We start from the raw sequence: 7,055 nt of genomic DNA, 5'->3' as shown, positions 1-7,055 counted from the left end.
ACTTTATATATTCACTTTGTATGTTGTCTACCTCACTTGCTTTGGCAATGTTAACACATGTTTCCCATGCCAATAAAGCCCTTGAATTGAATTGAATTGAGAGAGGAGAGAGAGAGTCTCAGCACCCTCAGCATCCTCAGACTGGGTTAAACATGGTGTCCCAAATAATTGTTACACACTACAAAACTCACCTCGTCAGAGATCTGCATCCAAATGTCACCCAGGTGCCTACCGTCAGACAGACAGAGACAGACATACGGAGAGAGACAGAGAGAATCAGTTCTGTTACATTCCTCAGGGAGTCTATAATGCATATTGTTCTGGTCCATTTTGTTTTGTACTAACCCAGCCCCAAGCAGGAGACACGCAGACCAGACTTCCCCAGGTTCCTGAGACAAAGAAAGACATGGGTTGGGAAGAGAAAATAAGAGGTATGAACATTTGTTCGGGACATGAAAAAAGATGCTGTATACTGTCACCTCAAAAGCTACCTACATTAGCACTTCTAGTGCTTCCAGCACAGTAGGTACATTCACATAATGTAGTTCAGTTTCCTCAATTACAAGGGTCAATGCCTACACCTCTCCACTAGATTTTTAAACACAATCTGCAGATACAAAGTCTAAATAACTTTGGGTAAGGCCAATACATTTATTTTGTATCTGCTTGGAAATCTGGATAAGTGAGTGTATTTCTGGCTGTGATAAAATGATCGCCATTGCCTGAGTGCCCAGACGGCCAATGTTGAACAGTTGACCTTTACCCTTCTCACATCAACAGTTCAGTGTAATATAGTGCATAGGCTTTAGCAATGGGAGGGCACTGGGTGGGTTCAACCCTACTCCAGATGAAGCTGTATATACTCTGCATATAAGTAATAACATGGAGCTGATTGAAATGGTTTATATGGTGCTAGAGCCCAGTGCTGGGCCTGCCACATCTGATTATCCAGACAGCTGAGTGTTTGAAGGGCAGGATAGAAGTGGGATCAGAGAGCTGCAGTGAGTTCTGGTCATGCAAGTGTGTGCCACTGGAAATTCTGTGGGAAACCCACAGGACGAAACGTCCTCGCCCTCCTCCTCTCCTCCACGCATGCTCTCCTCCACTCTAATAAGCCGGCTGGAAAGGCAGCAGAACTGCAGCGGAACTCATTGCTGCTCGCCATCTTTATCTCCAGCGCCTCGCCCTCTGCCTGTCTGCCTGCCTCGTTCGCCACAAATAGCCTGATGGAAAGAGACAGACTGTCAGAGCGTTTAGATCCTGGCAGACGGGCACTGCTTTATTTTCCCTGCTCTTTTATTACTTGCCCTGGCAGCTATTTTTAGACGTATGCATATGTGTGCGTTTGTGTGCGTTTGTGTGCGTGAATACAACACATACATACGTGTTGTGTGTGTTTCTGTGTCAGTCACATGTACTCAAAGAATTGTGCATGATCCTGTATGTGAAGGGAGAGGGAGGATGGAGCACTTTATAATGCATTGCATGAGTCATTCTTTATCCCCCACAAACTAGCCTCTGGGCAAAACACACAAACTCTCACTTTCAATACTGACAGGGATTCAAATCACAGCATACAGACCATATCAACACAGATATGACACTTTAGCTGATAACTACAAAAAAAAATGGCAAGCCTTTCCTTAACGCCCATGTTTTCACCACTCCCACCCACATTTTAAAAAAATACTATAGTTTACTATAGAATACTGTAGTATTACTATAGTGTTTTTGTAGTGTAGTGTTTTAGCGGACATTGCTGTAGTTGTTTTTCTTTTTGCGGATATTACTGTAGTATACTGTAGCATTTACTATACTGTTTTTTGCAGATATTATTTTAAAAACTACACTGTAGTATGTACTGTGGTGTTTTTGCGTCCTGTAGTATACTGTAGTATTTACTGTAGTGTTTTTGTTTTATTATCTTTGACATAGAAGTGTGGACTTCCTCCTTGAGGAAACCTACTGGAAAAATGATAAAGGAGCACATTTTCAATAACCTGTATTCTACAGTATACTGCTGTTTACTTCAGTTTACTACACAATTCTATAGTAAGTACTACACATGATCAAGGGATACTACAGTGTGTTGTATAGTATTCTACAGCAGGGGTCTTCAACATTTTGTTGCCCAGGGACTCCTTACCAGGAAAACTGGCGACCCAGGGACGCCCATTATACTCTAACGAAACGTAGTTTTCCCCACGTCTTGTCTTATCACCAGGTGAATGATAATGACTAAGAGAAGTAATCAACATTTTAAAGTGAATAGATTTGGTAGATAGTGTTTTTCATTATTTTGCTATTATAATTGGAAGAGGAAGTGTGAACTCTTAACAGGTAACTCAAACACATTTTCTCTCAGTTAGCAGCTGTTTTGCTGGTTAAACAAAGGTCAGCCATGTGTTGGCAAAAAATTAAGTCCATGTCAAGAAAGCTTACTAGCAGTCAGACGCATTTGCCTCCCTGGTAGCCTATTCAAGGATGCTTTCTCAAAGCCTACGTCAGATACTCCAGTGAGTGTAATTGGCTAAAATGAGTGTCATTTGCTCAATATTCGGAGTTACATTTTTTTTAAATTCAACTTTCAATATATACACTAAGAGTCAAAAGTTTGGACACACCTACTCATTCACAACAGCATTTCTTTATTTGTACTATTTTATACATTGTAGAATAATAGTGAAGACATCAAAACTATGAAATAACACATATGAGATCATGTAATAACCAAAAATGTGTTAAACAAATCAAAATATATTTTATATTTGAGACTCTTCAAAGTAGCCACCCTTTGCCTTGACATCTCTGCACACTCTTGGCATTCTCTCAACCAGCTTCATGAGGTAGTCGCCTGGAATGCATTTCAATTAACAGGTGTGCCTTAAAAGCTAATTTGTGGAATTTATTTCCTTCTTAATGCGTTTGAGCCAATCAGTTGTGTTTTGACAAGGTAGGGTGGTATACAGAACATAGCCCTATTTGGTAAAAGACTGAGTCCGTATTATGGCAAGAACAGCTCAAATAAGCGAAGAAAATGACAGTCAATCATTACTTTAAGACATGAAGGTCAGTCAATCCAGAATATTTCAAAAACTTTGAAAGTTTCTTCAAGTGCAGTCGCAAAAACCATCAAGCTCTATGATGAAACTGGCTCTCATGAGGACACCACAGGAAAGGAAGACCCAGAGTTACCTCTGCTGCAGAGAATAAGTTAGTTAACTGCACCTCAGATTGCAGCCCAAAGAAATGCTTCCCAATTCAAGTAACACACACCTCAAAATCTGTTCAGAGAAGACTACGTGAATCAGGCGTTCATGGTCGAATTGCTGCAAAGAAACACCTTTGTTCTCCTTTGTTGTCCTAAAGGACACCAATAATAAAAAGAGACCTGCTTAGGCCAAGAAACACAAGCAATGTACTTTAAACCGGTGGGAATCTGTCCTTTGGTCTGATGGAACCAAATTTGCGACTTTTGCTTCCAATCGCTATGTCGTTGCATTAGATGACCTGGCCTCCACAATCACCTGACCTCAACCCAATTGAGATGGTTTGTGATGACTTTGACCACAGAGTGAAGGAAAAGCAGCCATAAATTGCTCAGCATATGTGGGACCTCCTTCAAGACTGTTGGAAAAGCATCCCTCATGAAGCTGGTTGAGAGAATGCCAAGAGTGTGCAAAGCTGTCATCAAGGCAAAGGGTGTCTACTTTGAAGAATTTCAAATATAAAATATATTTGGATTTATTTAACACTTTTTTGGTTACTACATGATGCCATATGTGCTATTTCGTAGTTTTGACGTTTTCAATTGTATTCTACAATGTCGAAAATAGTAACAAATAAATAAAAACCCTTGAAAGAGTAGGTGTGCCCAAACTTTGAATGGTACCATATATATATAAACTAAGTTTTCACAATTCCTGACATTTAATCAGAGTAAACATTCCCTGTCTTAGGTAAATTAGGATCACCACTTTATTCTAACAATGTGAAATGTTAGAATAATAGTAGAAGAATTATTTATTCCAGCTTTTATTTTCTTCATCACATTCCCAGTGGGTCAGAAGTTTACATACACTCAATAAGTGTCACGATCGTCAGTAAAGGGGAGACCAAAGCAGTGTGGTGAATGCATGATTTAATGATAGACGGGCAGCTCCGGACTGATTGGCGGCTCTGGCAGCTCCTGGCTGGCTAACGGCTCTGGCGGATCCTGGCTGGCAGACGGCTCTGGCGGCTCCTGGCTGGCTGACGGCTCTAGCGGCTCCTGGCTGGTTGACGGCTCTGGCGGCTCCTGGCTGACTGGCGGCTCCTGGCTGATTGGCGGTTCCTGGCTGACTGGCGACTCTGACAGCTCCTGGCTGACTGGCAGCTCTGACTGGCTGACGGCTACTGGCAGGTCCTGGCTGACTGACGGCTCTGGCAGGTCCTGGCTGACTGACGGCTCTGGCAGGTCCTGGCTGATTGATGGCTCTGGCAGCTCCTGGCTGACTGACGGCTCAGGACAGACTGGCGGCTCTGACAGCTCAGGACAGATGGGAGACTCTAGCAGCTCAGGACAGACGGGAGACTCTAGCAGCTCAGGACAGACGGGAGACTCTAGCAGCTCAGGACAGACGGGAGACTCTAGCAGCTCAGGACAGACGGGAGACTCTAGCAGCTCAGGACAGACGGGAGACTCTGGCAGCTGGGCAGGAGGAAGGCTCTGGCAGCGCTGGACAGGCGGGAGCACCTGTAGGGATGAGACGGAGAGACAGCCTGGTGCGGGGGCTGGTGCATTGAGGTGGAATCGGATAGACTGGACTGTGAAGGCGCACTGGAGATCTTGAGCACCGAGCCTGCCCAACCTTACCTGGTTGAATGCTCCCCATAGCCAGGCCAGTGCGGCGAGGTGGAATAGCCTGCACTGAGCTGTGCTGGCGAACCGGGACACCATGCGTAAGGCTGGTGCCATGTATGCCGGCCCGAGGAGACGCACTGGAGACCAGATGCGCAGAGCCGGCTTCATGGCACCTGGCTGGATGCACACTCTAGCCCGGCCGATACGAGGAGCTGGAATGTACCGAACCGGGCCGGGCTATGCACACGCAGCGGGAACACGGTGCCTGCCCAGTTCCTCTCTCTCTCCGGTAAGCACAGGTTGGGCGCAGGTCTCCTACCTGGCTTCGCCACACTCCCTGTGTGCCCCCAATACATTTTTAGGGCTGCTTCTCGGGCTTCCAGCCACGCTGCCGTGCTGCCTCCTCATACCGGCGCCTCTCTGCTTTCGCTGCCTCCAGCTCTGCTTTGGGGCGGCGATATTCCCCAGGCTGTGCCCAGGGTCCTTCACCGTCCAGAATCTCCTCCCAAGTCCATGAGTCCTGCGTTCTTTGCTGCTGCCACGCTGCTTGGTCCATTGTTGGTGGGTTATTCTGTCACGATCGTCGTAAAGGGGAGACCAAAGCGCAGCGTGGTGTGAATGCATGATTTAATGATAGACGAAAAACACGAAGTACACTGAACAAACTATACAAAATAATAAGACGAACGTGACTGCTAATGAAACACTGTGTTAACATGCAACATCACATAGACAATAACCCACGAACCACAATACAATACAGGCTACTTAAATATGGTTCCCAATCAGAGACAACGACAAACACCTGCCACTGATTGAGAACCATATCAGGCCAAAACTCATAGAAACAGACTAACTAGACATGCAACATAGAATGCCCACTCATATCACACCCCTGACCAAACAAAACATAGAAACAAACAACGCAAATAATGGTCAGAGTGTGACAATTAGTATTTGGTAGTATGGCCTTTAAATTGTTTAACTTGGGTCAAACGTTTCGGGTATCCTTCCACAAGCTTCCCACAATAAGTTGGGTGAATTTTGGCCCATTTCTCCTGACAGAGCTGGTGTAACTGAGTCAGGTTTGTAGGCCTCCTTGCTCGCACAAACTTTTCAGCTCTGCCCACAAATTTTCTATGGGATTGAGGTCAGGGCTTTGTGATGGCCACTCCAATACATTGACTTTGTTGTCCTTAAGCCATTTTGCAACAACTATGGTAGTATGCTTGGGGTCATCAGACCCATTTGCGACCAAGCTTTAATTTCCTGACTGATGTCTTGAGATGTTGCTTCAACATATCCACAAAATGTTCCTCCCTCATGATGCCATCTATTTTGTGAAGTGCACCAGTCCCTCCTGCAGCTAAGCCCCCCACAACATGATGCTGCCACCTCTGTGTTTCACGGTTAGGATGGTGTTCTTCGGCTTGTAAGCCTCCCCTTTTTCTCCAAACATAACTATGGTCATTATGGCCAAACAGTTATATTTTTGTTTTATCAGACCAGAGGACATTTCTCCAAAAAGTACGATCTTTGTGTGCAGTTGTGCAGTTGCAAACCGTAGTCTAGCTTTTTTATGGCGGTTTTGGAGCAGTGGCTTCTTCCTTGATGAGCGGCCTATCGGGTTATGTTGATATAGGACTTGTTTTACTGTGGATATAGATACTTTTGTACCAGTTACCTGCAGCATCTTCACAGGGTCCTTTGCTGTTGTTCTAGGATTGATATGTACTTTTCACACTAAAGTGCATTCATCTCTAGGAGACAGAACGTGTTTCCTTCCTGAGCGGTATGGCGGCTGCGTTGTCCCATGGTGTTTATACTTGCGTACTATTGTTTGTACAGATGAACGTGGTACCTTCAGGCATTTGGAAATTCCTCCCAAGGTTGAACCAGACTTGGGGAGGTCTACAATTTTTTTATGAGATCTTGGTTGATTTCTTTTGATTTTTCCATGATGTCAAGCAAAGAGGAAAAGAGTTCGAAGGTCGGCCTTGAAATACATCCACAGGTTCACCTCCAATTGACTCAAATTATGTCAATTAGCCTATCAGAAGCTTCTAAAGCCATGACATAATTTTCTGGAATTTTCCAAGCTGTTTCAAGGCACAGTCAACTTAGTGTATGTAAACTTCTGACCCAATGGAATTGTGATACAGTGAATTATAAGTGAAATAATCTGTCTGTAAACAATCGTTGGAAAAATGAC

The 7,055-nt window shown here is 44.5% G+C and overlaps 1 pseudogene; it reads right to left on the bottom strand.

The window, feature by feature from the left end:
* The window catches only part of LOC118390411 (voltage-gated potassium channel subunit beta-2-like), a 99,596-nt pseudogene that overhangs the window by 48,975 nt on the left and 43,566 nt on the right, over window positions 1-7,055 (bottom strand).

This window comes from Oncorhynchus keta, chromosome 11, assembly GCF_023373465.1.
Source record: "Oncorhynchus keta strain PuntledgeMale-10-30-2019 chromosome 11, Oket_V2, whole genome shotgun sequence".
Taxonomy (NCBI): domain Eukaryota; kingdom Metazoa; phylum Chordata; class Actinopteri; order Salmoniformes; family Salmonidae; genus Oncorhynchus; species Oncorhynchus keta.
This window is presented reverse-complemented; position numbering and strand designations above follow the sequence as displayed.